This window comes from Brachycentrus maculatus, unplaced genomic scaffold, assembly GCF_059751285.1.
Source record: "Brachycentrus maculatus isolate JH-2025_06_01 unplaced genomic scaffold, ASM5975128v1 h1tg000317l, whole genome shotgun sequence".
Lineage (NCBI taxonomy): Eukaryota > Metazoa > Arthropoda > Insecta > Trichoptera > Brachycentridae > Brachycentrus > Brachycentrus maculatus.
The window spans coordinates 66452-85000 of NW_028281066.1; the positions used below are offsets into that span (position 1 = coordinate 66452).

General features: G+C 31.2%; 1 protein-coding gene across 1 annotated transcript in view; it reads right to left on the bottom strand.

The window, feature by feature from the left end:
• Positions 1-18549, bottom strand: part of LOC148304437 (uncharacterized) — a gene marked incomplete at its 3' end in the record, with an annotated part of 115222 nt that overhangs the window by 58365 nt on the left and 38308 nt on the right. Inside the window, exon 2 of the mRNA XM_088268307.1 lies at positions 8643-8698. The remainder of the gene's footprint in view (positions 1-8642; positions 8699-18549) is intronic.

Genomic DNA, 18549 nt, shown 5'->3' on the forward strand with positions numbered 1-18549 from the left:
GTTGAAGTGTTTCTTCTTGTGATAAAACTAGACGCTATTTAAATGCACATATATTATATTTATGTTTATTAATTTGACTTGAAATGGTTATTAAATTATCAGTTGTGGCAAAACACATATCAATTTATTTAATTTCGGGTTAAACTCACGAATTTAGATCAAATATGCTTCCTCTACAATATGTTGACAAAGTAATACTAGTAAAGTGAAAATTGTCGATTTTTAATTTATGACGTTCTTGAAAGGAGTGAACGATATATATTTGATATCATTTGAGAAATTCTAAGAATTCAAACGACATAAAAAGGAGCAACTCTCTCATGCACAAGTTTACGTTCGCAGTTTTATAGTTACCTCCTTTTCCCGAAGGATAATGTCTTCTTGAAACTGTCTAGAATAAAGGAGGGAATTTCAAAGGAAGACAACTGTCTTTATTAGGATATGAAGAGACGCAAATAAAAACGTTGCGGAAGATTTCTCCAAAGGAGCATTTATTCTTGCAAGAAGAGCGACGCGAAGAGAAGGTCCTTTGGCATTATTTTATTTACACTTTTCCTCTTTTGATTTCCTGATAAATGAATCGTCTAGGAAAATAAACTTTTGTGAGGACATGTTCTTCCCCCAAACCTCTAAAATGCACATCGTATAAGAACGTTTAAACTTGTTATCTACTTTCTTATTTCTCCTTTCTCCTTTCTTCTTTTTTCAATTCTCTTTTATTATTTTACGCTTAGGTTCAAGTATTACAGTAGGTTATTACTTTTAATGAAATCATTGATTTGCATTAAATTTTTCTTAAAGAGTGTCATCAATTATAAATTTGATAACTCATTAAGATCTAATTATCTAAAGTGCAGTACTAATAACTTGCCTTTACAATTGCAATTGTTATACGTTCCACAAATCGCTCACTCCTTTCAACAACGCCATATATAAAAAAAACTTGATTTATCAGGAGATCGTTTTTAATGTTTAAATATATAATAAAATGTATTAAAAATAAATAACAAGCCACTTATTGAACTTTTAACTGTGCAACAGATCTTTTAAGGTTAAACCTGAATGTTTTTTCTCCATTTGAAAAATATTTATTAAATTAAAAAAATTACATTTTATTCAAAATGCAAAAGCAACACTTTCTGCCCTGTAGCGGGTAAAGATTAAATTAAAAATGTGCCGCTTTTGCTGGGATATAGTACATTTTCTGGGCATTCGAAAACATGCAAAACTGAAATGGTATTGTCATTGCAGTTAAAAAGTTTTTAAAAAAACGGACACAATATTGCATTTAAATATGCGCGTATCCAAGTGCAACATTGTGTAAAAAAATCAAAGTAAGCCTTGAATTGTAAAACAAATTTACGAGACAAATGTTCTTGAAATAGGAGCAGAAAATACCGAGGAAAACTTGGTATGATTGGACTATGATTAATCAGCGGGTAAGTATGACGAGATACGTGAATGTGGAAGAGGCAAAGAATGTGTGTAATTATAGAGTGGTTTGGCGTTCTTTTCTCTCCGCCTACTTCTTCAGAGAAGCAGCGTGATGGTTAGTTAGTTATATTTAAGATTTTAAACAAACAAATATTTACATTTTTGTTTATATTAATAATTATAATACCTAAAAATATTCCGTGTCCGCCTCCGTAGTGTAATGGTCAGTACGCTCGGCTACCGTACTGGAGGTCCCGAGTTCAATTTCCAGGGGGGTTCAAATAAATATAAGTGATTATTTCACTCTTATATTTATTCAATATTACCTTGGACTGGTACCGGAAGCGGAGGGCTGATCACCTTTCCTTCATGTGTTAACAATCAAGATAATACAAGATGCAGTACCCTATGCACCATTGGGGTACGGATAAGGGTTTGAATGATTGAAATGAAAATATTGAAAATAATTTTATATGGACACATAAGTTTTTTATGATTAAATCTTGAATTGCCTACATTTTGCTTTCGACGGAAGTTAAGGAAGAGGTAAGATAGTTATTTAAAATGCAAATCAAAATTGCAGGTAGACGGGAATCCTTTCCTTTGGGAGCTCTCCGCTGTACATTAGCGAAGGAAATGACTATGCATTTATCTTTATACCCGCTGAAGCTCGGTTTGAGCCATTAAAAGAAGTTGGAGATAATCTTAAAAGCTGCTCCAAGCTCCTTATCCATTTTGTTAAGGAAAGCCATTAAAAGTTTCTATCCACAAAGCATCCGCTAGCCAAGGTCAATCTGATTACGGATGAGAATAAGTAATGATTCACAGCCCAGAACACACCCCTTTCGGCTTTCGGCAGGTAACAAAATTGAATTATTAGTACAATTAAATTATATGGATTCAGATTCAAACACACAACTTTTTTACGCTGAAAAACTCTTCAGGCTAATACTTTTTAATGAATATCTAAATAAAATTTATGCATAACTGTGAATTTAAAAGTTAACTCAATTTATTTTCCAAAAGTTTTTTTTATATTTATATATTACACTGATTTTTTTTATGTAATTATTATTATTATTATTTATGTCTGCCTCTATAATGAAGTAATAACATTTATGTATTAATTTTAAAATCAAACAGATTTTTTGAGTCAACTAAGTTGTATTTTATTAAAAAAACACATAAAAATTAATATTGTGACAATTATTTCGGCTAGTTATAGCATTTTTAAACAAATGTGAAGATTTAATGGACTGACGGTCCTTATGTAGCTATACAATTCTAGGTATTTATGTGATCGTTTTAACATGTGCAAGAATTTGTGTTTGATTTAAAAATTAAAACATAAATTTAAATGGAGTTCTACAAATCAAATGCCAAATCAATAAAAAAGAAATAATATATTTGGCTATTCATGATCGAGGTCCCGGGTTCAATCTCTAGGGTAGTTAAAACAAATTAAAATGATTTTTTACTTTAATAATTATTTTATATTATCCTTGGCTAGTACCTATAGTATATTTAGTACTATAAAAATAATAAACGTTGTCGTACCAACGCACTCATTGATTTCATCCAAAAGCTTATTTATTCCATAATTAGCTTTTTAAAATACGCCTTTTCTACGCGAGGTAAATTTATTATCTATCGTATTAAAAGCATTTTTTTTATGTTTTGAAAACATAATGCATTGTTAACAGTGCTCCTACAAAAAAATGGATAGCAATGTTTAGTTGAATTGAAGGCAGTTGAAAAGACAGAGAAATGTTTTTTAAGTGTTTTAGATATATAGAGTGAATGAAAGAAGGAATAATGACATAGAGAAGATGATTGGCAAATGTAGTTGGGCGAGAAAAAGGCCAAGAAAGATATGGAAATACCAAATAAGAATCTGAAATCTGTTCGCGTCAATCGGAGAGCATGTATGACTAGTTAGATATAGAGGAAGCTAGGCGTGTAAGTGGACAGATGAATGTGGCGTTTCATCTTCTCTGCCTACCCTTGTAGAGAAACGGCGCAGTGGTAGTAAAAGTATTTAAAGATATTTGATGTAAGCAAAAAAATGCATAATTAGTATGTTTAGGTCGAAGCCTACCACATCTATTGCTTTCGAATTTATATCGCCTGAAGAGAAATATGGGACGAGAAACGACTTTTATCGCGTTGTTAGGGTCATAGTTTACGGTATACCCAATTAAGTATAGAATCAAATGATGGAAAAAATAATGAACCGAAAAACGGTGGGTATTTCAGCTGTAGACCACGTAATGGCGTAGAAATGGAAAGATTTAGCGTTATCCCAAAAACTAATGTGAAGAAAATGTTTTCAGTGCTCACGGTGCTCGCATTAGCCGAGGAATTTTCAGTGAAACATCTTTTCAGGGAACGTTTTCAGTTCTTCTCTTCTAATGTCCTACAAAACAATAAATTCGCTTAGGTAGTACTTAACCCTATTAATGTCCCGAATACAACCTCCGGGGACCCAGGAACAGTAAAGAGGTTGTTTGTAGGACGGTTTTGCCGAACAGTTTTTCCGGAAAACTTATGTAGGTGCTGGCTTAACTGGCGGCTATTATTTTAGTACCACTCAATCACCAATCGAACAAATTTCATATAAGTCTACTGAAGGAATACAATCATTGTAAGTAATTTTAATTAACTTTAAATTCAATTATCGTTTAACTTTTACATAGTGGTGTGCATTTCTTATAAGCACAAAAGCAGTATTTTATCTACTAAATTGAAAAAATATCTTAAAATATAATAAATAGGAATATTTTCGTTTTACCTAATAAAATTTCAAAAAGACATAATAAACTTTACCAGATTAAGCTAAAGCTTGCCAGTTGAAATATTATGATCTAAAGAACTTTTTTTTAAATTCACATCTTAACATAAATTAAGAAGAATATGGGCGCCGAGGTATTTACATATGTCATAAATTATTTAGTTTTTTTCATAATACCTACATAACTCCAACAAGTATTTGAAGACAATTATAACAACGAGTATTTAAACACACTCGAAATGATGTGAACAAAGAATAATTATTTGTATACATCCCCTCACCAATATAATTCAATACCCCATACGCCGTAAATAACAATGGGTTGTTTAGTAAATAAAAGGCAAAAAAAATGTTACGCGTCGACCAAACGATATAAACGTATTATAACAACAAATTGGAAAGTTTAATCTTGACAATAACGCCGACAATAGTAGTAATTACCGACATATTTTTGCAGAATTATTGTGTTGCAAAAGCTCTGTAATACTTGGTGACAGCTAATTTCTTTCTTGTCTTCTGGCCATTGTGAGGTAGTACTTTCTTCATCCCTTCCTCTAATGAGGGTGAGAAAGGGAAGAAAAGCAAATTGAAACAGCTTCAAACCTAATTTGCTTTTATTGTTGCAAATATATTTTTGTATTTTATTCTGTTCCGCTTTGCTTCCGGCTTGCTACGGAAATGTTCTACAATTATGTATAAAGTTAATTTAATTGTTTTTCACCTCCAAGGTAGATTAAACGTTGGATTACTATATTCTTAGCTCTATTCTAAAGCTCAATTCTTGAAAGAGCACCTATTAATATTTAATGTTTTTACTTATCAATCTTTAATACGTAACTCTTGACATACGTTAAAAGATTCGGGATGAAAGTAATAATAAAATAAAACACTAAATACAATATATTTTAAATAAATTCAATGTTTTAACCTTTTACAAAAATATGTTAAACATGAAAAATATCCGATTTCCAGAATAACCCTTGAATAATAAATTACATGCTTGCAATTAATTTATACCGAGCTGAAGGAAATTCGGGTTTATTTTGTTTCCATTAAAAGTATTAAAAAGGAGCCTAAAAGGTCCTTTGTATTTTCAAGTCCTGTTTTTGTGAACGAAAAATTTACTTAGGACACATTATTAAAAATGTAAAATGAATAGCTTTACTCGAGGCAGAATGGAAGCTTTTATTAAATAAGCACTGAGAAATATAGCGAGGTAGGAAAAAAGGAGAAAAAAACTTTGGAACGACGAATAATTTCGTCCTAAAGGAGCTGAAACTTATTAATTAATTATGCAAATTGGAAGCTCGGAACTTCCAAGATCCAGGACTTCAATCATCAATTATTTACCAATTAAAAATAGATGCTTCTGCCTACTAGAAACTGTACATTAAAGGGAGTTTTCGAGTACTTCTCCCAACTATCCGAAGCTTTCATTTAATTAAGTGTATGTACTCATAGGTAGCTACAAAATTGATTAAACTCCAATTTCAACTTTTAGAATCCACTCATTGTAAGACGTTCTATCTTTATTGAGCAAATGATTAAATTAACTAAGTTTGTATTCCTTTTTCTTATACAAATACCTTTATGATTTTGGTATTTAAAACTAATTTAAATGTTTTACATTCCAAAGAAATAATCTAACAAAAGTTTTAAAACTAAACATAAAAAAAACTATGATATACATTTAAGCGTTAATTAAAAATACTTTTTGTACCATGAAAATAATAACTCGCTAACTAACCAACCATAACGCTGCTTAGCGAAGAAATAGAGAGCAGGGAGAATAGAACGTCACACCACCCTGTTATTGCAAAACATTCTTCGCATCTTCTACATTCAGAATCTCACAGATGTTCAATTGGATTATATCTTAACCAACTGCAATTCTAACACCATAAGGCCATATGTTTTTCACGTGATTCACGTCTTAATACAGATACGGCTCCGAATGAGAAAGAAGAAGAAGTTTTCGTTTCCATTTCAATTTTTTCCAGGAATAAGAGAGAAGGATAATATCTTGGATATACTCAAGACCGGATGGAAACAACATTTTTACAAAGAGAACATTGTTGTAATAAAAATGACTTTTCTTTTCAGCGTAATGGAATTTTTCAAAACTTTTCATGACATAACAGTTTTTACTCGAGCCAGTTAAGAAGGGTTGAGTTTGGAATTCTTTCTTCTTGATTTTATTTTCGGGCAGTTTCCTAAAAATGTTTGCAAAAAAATCCGTTTTGACTTCGCGAACAATAACAAAAAATACAATAGTCGAAGTTTAAAGCGTTTTCAATACATTCCGTTTTTTTTTAAAGACAATAGTTAGGCCTTAAGAATTACTTTCTTAATCTGTGCATTTTTTTAATGCCTTAATATATATGGTAATCTAACCACAAAAATATTCTTAAAACAGGATGTAAACTAATTAAAAACAGAATAAATATTTCAACAATATTTAATATCGATTATTTAAATAAAAAAAATATAGCACTTATATAATACCACTAAATGAGGTTTATTTCATTACACAGAAACTCATAAAGTAGTATTATAAAAGTGTTTAATTTTTTTATGTAATCAACATGTCATTCCACAAAGTTAATGCCGAATCTATAAATAATACATAACATTTAATGAAGTTCATTTTATTAATTAACAAATTAATCGAATGAAAGTTTTGAAGTGTTACTCCAAAATTGTATGATTTGAAAATTAATTATTATTTTTTATAAACAAAAGAAAGAAATCTTTTGATTTTTCAAATAATGCAAACAATAACAGATTAGGTTTTTCATGTTCAATTTCAAATAATTTTTCTGAACGAACTAAAAATACTGACTGACTTTTCAAAAGACTTTTATTTACTATTTTTGCCCGCTACAAAATCCGTGACGTAGCAGTCTTTGCGTTTCATTTTCAATGCTCATTCAATCTTTCGAACCCAGTTTAAAGGTTAATTAAGGGTAGTTTTAAAACTTATTTGATAAATTGTTTTTTAAATCGATTTTTTTTTGGAATAACAATTATATTTTGTACATTAAAAATATAAGTTTTCAATAGTAATACGGTCATAAAATTTAATTTTACTTATTAATAACCATCATGCCAGGGATTTCCCGCAGGGATAGGCTGAGAGAATACGAATATAACAAGTATTCAATATTAAAAATAAAAATAAAAATATATATATATATATATATATATATATATATATATATATATATATATATATATATATACTTTTAATGCATAATCCTTACGTATTATTTTAGAGTTTATGACCATAATTCTATGAATAGAATCAGAAAGAAATGTAGATACTTGGGTTTGGAGTTAAATATCTGCATGTATTTAGCTGTTAAGGAAGTTCTCTTTCTATAAATGTTTTTTTTTACAATATCTACTGAGATATAGTCAAAATATATTTACTTTCTAAATTATGGTACGATAATGCCCCCCAAATTTTATTTTATGTATTAAACTGAAGATATGATCACCAAATTCGATATCTAGCTAATGTATCCATATTCCATTACGCAGATTACTTCAGAAGGTATCTCTAAGGTTTAGGGATTTACATATCTGATATGAGTTCACCCCAAACAGAGTCCTCCCCAACATCCTTACTACAGCATAGAGGGGTGGAACTTCAACTTCCGTTACTCGTTATACCAAAACTTCTTTTTTACTAAATTTTCGCGACGAGTGGAATTTCAACCAATATTCTTTACAATTTTAATATAACTTTACTTCAACCATTATGCATAAGGCACTGCTTCTTACAGAAGCAGTGTTTTCTTTATCACAAAATACATGAAAGAAAGGTGATTAACCTGTGATGAGCCTGGGTGACATCCCATCCGTATAGTTCATAAGGAATTCTCACGAGAGGTTATATCTATCATATATGATAAAAATATGTAAGGATATTGATACCATAAACTAAGCTAGGACACAACATGCTCAAACTATTTCTAGTGCAGACCTGTTGACTGTCATCAACAGTCCGGTTTCTCCTGAAGAGTTTTTTGTGGTTATCTTCCAGCAATAAGAATTTCGAGATTGGTTCAGACCAGATTATCCCTCCTGTTCCTAACACAGAATAAAATAGAACATATTTTTCAATCCAGATGAAACAAAAATCCACTTAATGATCAATGAACCTTGTACATAATAAACAAGGCAAATAATACATCCAGCTCTTATCTTACAAAACCTTGTTTTTCAAGTACCAGTCCTGAGTAATAATAAAAAAGTACAATAATAAAATATCGACCGCATTTGTCTCGACCCCCTTGGCAACCTGTTTTAAACCCAGAGGCGGTCTTCTCTTAATAGTACAAAAATTTAATTTAAATATATAAATTTTTTAAAACAAAATTTTTAGCAGGGTTAATTTATCTTAAGCTTGTACCTTTTATCCAGCGATGAGTTTCTTGAGAGATCTCACTTTCAATCAGTTATTGGAACCTGAAAAAATATTTTTTATTAAAAATAAAATTTTTAGTTTGTACCATAAACAAGTGAATGACAGATCGCAAGCCCAGACCTTCACATTTCCTTCTCAATACTACTTATATTTCTGTACTCTACACTTGGTACATCTGTAAAACCAAGATATTTGATTTTGATAATCGGCGAATATAAATAAAACAGCCATGTTATAAATTCCTGGGCGCTGTATTCTACGTTTATTAAATGAAATTTTCCTTCCTGAAATAACAGAAACCGCGCTACAATTAAAGCCAGACCCTCGGGTAAGGGAGCATAATAAAATAACACGGAATTATACATCTGTTGCCGGTGAAGAGAAGGGGCTCTCTGCTGCCATCTGCCGGCCCTGTTTATTACCACGCAGGGCCGGCCAATTTCTTTTATTCGCCCGGAAAAGGACTCGATTTAGAAAGGATCAAATTAAACCTGATGATAAGAATTATTTCCTCGTTAAAATGAGTTAGCATTCTGAAAATATAAAGTAATGTGGTTTTCGCAACAAAGATGGGTAAAGATATAAGAGTCTAGGTATTTACAGCCTATACGAGCTGTCGCTGGGTGGTTTAAGTGATCACGTGTATCATTCACCATTCAACATATGATTGACAACCTCCCTACTTAAATGTCGGATTTATGTATTAAAGCACACAATAAACAAAACCAAAACCTAACACATACTTTTTATTGTAAAAATAACCTAATTATTGTGCCACAAATCTATTCTGATTATCCATTTATTTTTAGTTACGAAATTTAATTTATAAGAGCTATTCATTGATGGATAATGGATTTGGGTAGATCTGAAATAGATCGCATCATTCGGCCACGTCTTATTTGATTATTTGTCATAATCAATTTACCTTACTTAAAATATGTCTTTGGCACAGGAAAACCTACTGAGGACATTATTTTTTTATATTTTTTTTTATTATGTGTTTGATAAACAATGAACAAATGCTTTATTATTTAAAAACAAAAATTGTACACATTATTATCCGTATTCCTTATATGAATATCCATCCCACATTTTGGTTGAATAAAGAATGTTGCTTTAACCCTTCCCTTACATACCGGTACTAAAAACATCCGCATGCACCGGTGATATTTATTTTGTACACCATATGAAAATGTGCTTTAAAAACGGAAAAATGTGAATATTACTAAATGTTGCTTTTACTGGCCATAATTGATGTTGAAATGTAACAATTTCGAATACTTATTTATTTTTTAATTTTAAATAATATAAATACTTATTTATTTATTTTTTACAAAAATACAGAGTGTGTAAATGGTGGTATTGTTTGCATGCTGTGTTAGTGATTGTCCTGACGAAGATACGGGTACATCTCGAAACCGGTAGGCATAAAAATCTCGGTGAGTGGTTATATTCTAATATTATTAACTTTTAAAAAAATAAGTAAAAATGACTAACAAAAAGTAAATGCTTTAAATATTAATAATGTAAATACATCCAAAAGACAGATTTTTTTTATGAAACAAAGCCAAATGTATTAATCACAGAGTAAATACTTCAAACATTTATTACAAGATAATAATTTACCTTCAAAATAAATAAGGACATTTTCTTGGAATCTGTTATAAAAAAAACATCTGTGATAAATTAAAATATCGAGCGTTTCCAGACAATTTTTAATTTATATTCATCTCCAGTCGTCGTAGAAACAGATTAAGATCCTTTTAAAATGTACGAATTCAAATTGTATTCAGGAATACAATTTAAAATTCATTATTTACCCATTTTCTTTGCACAATAATCACCCCCAAACTCATGCTTTGATTATCATATTTCCCAGTTTAAATGAAATAAAACGTAACCAAATTTCAAAGAGCGGGAAATTTTCACAAAATAGCCAATAAAAAAGAAATTAGCATTATCCTTTCGGAAAAGATAATTCGGTGGCCTTATTTATTTCTTAAGCCATTTTGTTTCAGGCGTCCCAAAAAGGCCAGTGTAAGGAGTTCATCCATAAACGAATATTGTAACCAAAGGTTATATTTTTAAATCTATCATTTACTTTGTAATTAGTTATTTTATAATAAATATGAATATGAATATGAACTGTTAAAATATATTTTGACACGCATTATAAATAAGCCCCGCTTGTGAATTTTGAAAAAATTTATCACTGTTATGAGAATGCGATGAAGTTTCATTCGCATACAATTCAATAAAGAGTATTTTTATCATAAAACATGTATATCTGCCATCTTAGTGGAGTAGTAAGAGCGTACTATGCTGAAGATGATATGTTCGATTCCCAGGGGGGTCAAAATAAATATTATATCGCCTTTAACACTCTCATTATCATTCGTCGTTTACTATGTGTCATACCACTTTGATGAACACTAATTCATGACTACTAGTTTATTAATTATTCAATCATCAGCTCATTGCAATGAAATTATTACGGTGTAACATTTATACAAAAATTATTTTTGTATTCTTTCTCTCTTTCAAAAGTATTACACTAAGTGAAAGATAAATGATATGGAGAATGTTGTATTACCATACCACACAGTTAACAATGCTTTTAAAATATAAAATATTATATTGCCTTTGACTGGTACTAGAAGCTCCGGACTTATTATCTAGCTTTCATGCAGTTGACAGTACTCACAGTACTGACAGTAGTATAGTTTATATGGTGTATTTATAACACATTTTTCTCATTGTGAGGTCAACGCTGAAGGTTAGCAATATTTATTTTGTCCCTAGCAACTCTAAACAGCGACTCTAAGCTACAAAGGAACAATTTTAAGCTAAATAAAATGTACGTCTTCTTCCTACGCCGCGATTACTTTGGCCATTGCCTTGTGATTTGATACGTATTCTCGAATGTTTGGTTTTTGCTGAAACTTTGTGGTACATTTTGTAAACTTTACTATGGTAAGACCTTTTGGCTACCGTGCTGGAGATCCCGGATTCGATTCCTAGGGAGGGGATGAAAATATTGTTGTATTTTCTCACTTTATCACCTTGCTTTTGTGTAATTAACTCTTAAGTTAATAATGCATCAATACGATGCGGTGCTCTATCCGCCATTTGATGTGTATTAAGGCCAGAAGAAAAAGAAGATTAAATATGTATTTCGTAATAAGTAATAAGTTATTCGTTTTCCTGTTCAAAGACCTACGTCATTACTTACCCTGTAAACACTCCTGTTTTCTATGAGATAGAAGTGCGGTAGGTAAACTACTTAGTTACATTTGGACTTCCTTCATCCCCATAGTAAGGGTAGAATAACACTAGTCCAGAATATACATATATACATACTCCATCTTACATCCCTTAGTTATACTAGCCAAGACGTATCTACTCAGAGAGCCCTCGAGTCGTCGTGTTTTGACTATTCAAGTATACTCGATTAAGAGCTTAATTACTCTATAACGTGTCGTCAATTAATCACTAAACTCCGACCGTTTTATTTATCTTTCGGATTCAGAGCATTTTTCCTCTTTAATTAAACTAAAAATATTTTAGTGGTATATTGTTTAATTTCCATGAAAAAAAAATCAATTAACTAATTAACCATCACGCCGCTCCTCCGCAGGGGTAGGCAGAAAAAATAGAACGCCAATTTTTTTTGTTATTTGTTACCAATTCTTGTTTATTAGTTTGTATAAAGATATTTTCAGAATACTTTATGAATATTAATTAAATACATATTTCTCTTACTATTGTGAGCTTTTACGTATTGAATTGGTGATTTAAATAATTTCATAATCCATTTTTGACAAAAATCTAAATACTCTTACTAGGAATCGTACCTTTGCACGGTACGAAACAAAGTAACTATCACACTACGTCTAAGACAAAAGGCAGTTTCAGACAAAAAGCTCATAATAGAAGCCAATAAGTATACTGCTAATAACATACATCGCTCACTTCTTTCAAGAACATCATAAATCAAAAAACTTGATCTCTCTGGAGAACGTTTTTAAAGTTTACAAGTATAGTACAATGTATTAAAAATAAATATCAAGCCACTTATTGAACTTTTTACTGTGCAACAGATCTTTTTAAGTAAAACCTGAAGGTTTTTTTTTCCATTTGAAAAATATAAAGTATATTTAAAAAATATATTAAACGGTAGTTTTTCTTCAAAATGAAAAAACAACACTTTCTGCCTTGAAGCGGGTAAATATTAAGTTAAAAATATGCCGCTTTTGCTTGAATATAGTACATTTCCTGGGCATTGCGAAAACATGCACAACTGAAAATTGACGATTTTTGATTTATGACGTTCTTGAAAGGAGTGAGCGACATATGTACAAGTGTGGTTCCTCGAGCGCCCGACGCGGCTGCTGAGGAACCACGCTCCATCATTTATTTAATTTTCTCCGGACATTTACATCTCAAGTCTACAATTTTTTGCTCATCTATAAATATTGTGATTGGCGTTAACTTGAAATGGTTAAAAGTTATAATTTTATAAAGGTTAGCTGTTAACTGATGAAAGTGCATCAATAATATCATTGCGTCGTTCAATATAGCAATGCTGGTCTAAACGGTGTAGTGTATTTCTAAGAATCTGTGCCGAATGAACACATGTGGCAAGTTGGCGTTAAAAAGTGCTTTGTGTTCGTCCCTTAAGGGTACTTTACGACCATAGTGTATTCATCCGAGACCCCTAACTTCTCGGGGATAAATGACTGCAATAAAAATGTGCAAAGACAATACCAATCTGAGAACATGTGCTTAAACGGTTAAATTTTATGAAATCGAACTACAAACTTAAATACCTCAATTGCGCCAGCTCCCATTAGTATGAAAGCGAAAGCGGAAAACCTCAAAGACAAAACCATCATGTCGGATCACGGAAGGGCGGCAAAAGAGGATAAATGTGAAGTCCCGTTTGAACTGCTAGTTTGGAAGTTGGAAGTTGGCCATCCACAATGACGAGGAGATCAAAAAGCTGCCCTCCAGCGTGACGACCATCGCTCGGGAAGTCGTCCTGCTCAACACCTTGGTCATTCTCCAGCCCATGGGATCAAGAGGAAGGCGTTTTAATGTGTCGGCTCATCTTTTCCCCGCTCCAGACTCGACAGCCCGAGATCGATTGACGACGTTTTAATCCATTTTTTTATATCATTATCATCATCATCTTATTATTATTATTATTATCCATGTCTTTATAAGCACCCTTGAGGTAGTATTTTACGAAAATGGCGCTATACAAATTATCCAAATTATTATTATTATAACTTGAGAGCTTACGAAAGATGATAATAGAAAACATTATTATCATTTACAGTATCTTATTTATTTTTTCAACAACATATGTTTCTTCCAAACAACTTATTTATTCGATCCCATTCATTTCAACATACGACTGAATAAATATGTATAATTTACACTGAAATAAGATTCTCCAAATATTATTTAAGATACTCCTGACTTTGGCTACGTCCCAAAAAAAATTGAATTAAATATGAGCATTTCCAGGATCAGATTTCAAACATCCTTTTTCTCAAACTTGCGGACCTTTGAATGACCTTCGATTTCGCATATTCGGAATGCCTCGGAAGTTGAAAAGGGATTGTTTGGACCACTTTCGGCCCCCATTCCAACCCATAGCCCACCCGAAGCGGATAAACTTGTTACCAATAAGTATTAATACTAGCCCCTAACTTTGTCAACTGGAAGATATGTTATCTGTAGTCGTAAAACTATATTTACATACTCGAAATGTTTTTAAAGGAACCGAAAAAGTTTGGTTTACTTATTGAATTACGTTTGCAAGGCTACAGCCACTATAACCCTGCATTAGACACAATACATCTTTAAGATGATATCCATAGACATATTATGTCTCTTTATCAGTTTACAGTAAGCATTGAAATTATGATAGGTGTATTTTGATTATTAAATCAAACACAACCATTGGACTACTAATTAATATATAACCCCACCCACCTCTACCAATACCTGAATGATTTTTCGCTCTGTAGTTTTTGTGATTACTTGTCGATGAAAACATCTGTAGTTTTTTAAACTAGTTGTGTGAAATAAAACTAAAGAAGTGGTCATAAGACAAGCGTTTAATTTTAAATAATCAACATGTCATTCCACAATGTTAATGGCGAATCAATAAATAATTTTGGTGTATTTTGCGTATAGCTTTAAGGTATAGTAATATAACACTCTTTTTATCATTCATCATTCACTTTATGTTATCATTCTTCTTCTTCTCTTTGAGCCAATTACTGTAAGAGACCTCCTCCATTTATGTCCTGTAAAGTATGTATCCAGATAGCGTCAGCATGCCGGTTCGGGTCATCATTCCATCATTCTTTTTCATCCATTCCTCCATCTTTCCATCTTCCTTCCATGTAATACCACTTAAAAACTCTGCTTTGCGAATAGCGGTTTCGGAATAACCATTCCATCATCAAGTTAAGTTTAGACTTTAGTATTATCGTGAATATTAAGTGAACGATGAATGACAAGGAGAGTGTTATAAATAAGCGATGTCAATCATTAGTAGAATTTTGAGTAAAGTGATTGACATCACTTTCAAAACTTACAGAAAAGTTTAATATTATCAATACAGATTTCAAAGCAGACATCTATTGTCAAATATTGAGTGATAAGATCTGAAACCCTTATTTTATGTTGTATAAAGAAAATATTCTTCAAATTAAACCTTAAAATATGATATCGTTTTGAATTGTGTATAAACCGATTTTTTTTTTAATTAATTGAAAAATTTGCACATTTTTGCTAGATTTCTTATTCGCTTTTTTAAACCCTTATCTACACAGAATGGTGCATAGGGTACTGCATTGCATTGACATAATGTTAAATTGATCATTTATTATGTGAAGGCAAGTTGAAATGAGTTACGCTTCAGGCACCTGTCCAGGAGATATGAAATGAATATTAGAGTGAAATATTTCTTATATTTATATCATATATTTATATCCCGGGAATAGAATCTGGGACATCCAGCATTGTAGCCAAATGAACTTACCATTATACTACGGACGTGGACATAAGGCTGGATTTAACCCCACAAAAATATATTTTGCAAGTTTTTTTATATAGATATAACACTCTCGTTATCATTGTAAAATACCACTTAAAAACATACAAATGCTTTAAGACAATGTGAAATATGAATGATAGGGAGAATATAATTTATATTTGAAGCACTAACTTTGTGATTTTCCATTTTATAATTAAAATGTAACTTTATTTTAAAATCACTATAAGTGATTTGAAAACAAAGTTACATTTTAATTATATGATAAGGAAAAGGTTATAATACTTTACCACAAAGTTAATAATGCGTTTGATATACAAAATATCGAGAGACACGAGACGATCAAGATTTTTGTTAATGTTTATATAATCCAGCATTTGTCAACAAAAATGTAACACATTAAAAATTTTCTTAATAGTGACTGAAATATTTTTTTAAATATATAATTTGGTATTTTTATGAAATTCAATATCAGGTTACGAACATCCCATTTACGTGCGTTTCAATTAACGCACCCTCACGTCCGTAACTCAAGTACAGCATTGATATCGGAGACACAGCTCTATGGAGGAGGCATGCGGAGCTGTGGTTGTTAATTATAATTGTCCAGACGTGATGTACAACCTTTCCGGCCATTTATTAAGGGATGCTAGCTGGTGGCTGCTGGCTACTGGCTGCTAGATGGTAGTTGGCGGCTCAATGGGGGCGGTGAAACGGTATCGAGACAATGGATTCGGTTTACGACTGAAAGGGGTGAAATATACATATGTATGTTCGTACGAATTACTAACAATACTCGGACAAGCGTTCAGTTAAATTTATTTTAGCTCATATTTTGAAATAATTTATTAAAAGGAATTCATCAATGGAAAAAATAATAATACTCTTTTTCATTCGTGTTTTATGCGTTTACAGCTTTTATTCATTTCTAAAACGCTTTATATAATAATTCTTTTTTTGACTCTAATGCACAAACAATGGTGCAAACGACACTTTTTTGTGTAAAAAATAGTGCTATCTGAATCGTTAAATGCATGACGGAATGATAATTCTAATGAATAAACATATTTTTTTAATCAATATTTGAAAAATATTTTGAGCATTCAATATTGTTATAATAACAACATTTTTATCGTGTCTAAATATTTGTTCACAAATTTAAATTATTTCCAAGTAGGCATTATTTTTTACATTATTTCTTGACATCTATACATAGATGAAGAGGAATATGGATAAATATAACACAAATGCCCAGACTTCTATATTCTTCTAAATCTATATTGAGATGTAAAAAAAGATTGTTAAAATACTCGTACGTACAAGTATTGAATATCAAAATTTATACTTTTAGATTCTCAAGAAAAGTTTTTTTTTCATCAATTCTAGACATAATTATTTTACACATTGGGACAAAAGGATTAGAAGCTTAACTCGAGTAAAGCGATAAGAAAGACTTTTTGGCCGACTTTAACAGGAAAGCTACAAAGGAAAAGCTTTTTGTATTCAAATCTTTTCCAGCAAAAAATACGCGTAATAAAAAATATGAAGACTTGAAAGCTCTACATATCTCAGCAAGGACCCTCTTTACTCAAAGGGGGAAGCTGAATTATTCCTGAAATAAAAAGGAATAGCTGCCGTACCGTCTCAGGGTATAAACAAAATACTAAGGACCAAGGAAAACATCCTTTGTCTCGAGTCTTCTGGCGACTTAATAAATTCTATCACCGTCAGACGCACGCACTATCTTGGATACAGGACTACAGGATCCGCCCAACGCGAGATCCTGCAACCGGCGGAGGTATATTAATAAATTTATTTTTCAGTCAGCGAAAACAATTTTAAGGATTACAAATTTCAGTTTACATTTAGACCTGAAGATTGAAGCTTGAAGCTTAACTAGTCGTAATGAAATATACTCAAGTGGTAAAACAAGTGTTTTCTTATATAAATTATAAATTTCATTTTTATTTATTAAATAAATACTGTTTTTATTGTTTCGGCATTCACTTTGCGGTAAGACATGATTTTAATTAAATATTATTATATTTTGTATTCTAAAAGCATTATTAACTCAAAGTATGGTAATACTCGTATAACACTCTCCTTATCATTCGTCGTTCACTTTGTGTAGTATCACTTCAAAGTGGTATTACACAAAGTGAACGATGAATGGTAAGGAAAATGCAATATTACTATATTCATTTTTAACGACTAGTTTCGGAAGCTACAGATGCTTCCAAAACAATTCGTTAAAATAATATAAAGCTCAAGTAGTAATAAAGAAGTATTTTCATTGACAATTTCATAAATACCGTATGAATATATGAACTTAGTACATTAAACGAAAAAAAAATGTTTTGAGGGTTTGTCACTAAGCCTAGATGTTTCTATACCAGATCTGGGAATGCGGTGGGATAACTTTCAATGTTTGAATATATAGCATAACCTGGTTTAAAAATGCTATGCCACAATTCCATTTTTATAAGTAAAAATAGACAAAATATTACAATTTTTTTTTATAATATAATTTTTTGACCAGCCTATGACGGTCGTCAGCCCCGTAAATGCCCAGACTTCCATATTCTTCTTCATCTTTGATGAGATGTCAAAAAATTATATGAAAATAACTCCTGTAATTGGAGAAAATCCAGATTTTGTGAGCAAGTATTTGGACACACTTGAAATGTTGTAAAAATATTACAATATTTTGAATGTTAAAAGCATTGATAGCTTTGTGGTATGGTAATAAAACACTTTTCTTACCATCCACTGTTTTTTTTGTGTAATACCTCTTTTTTAAACACTTATTTGTGACTACTG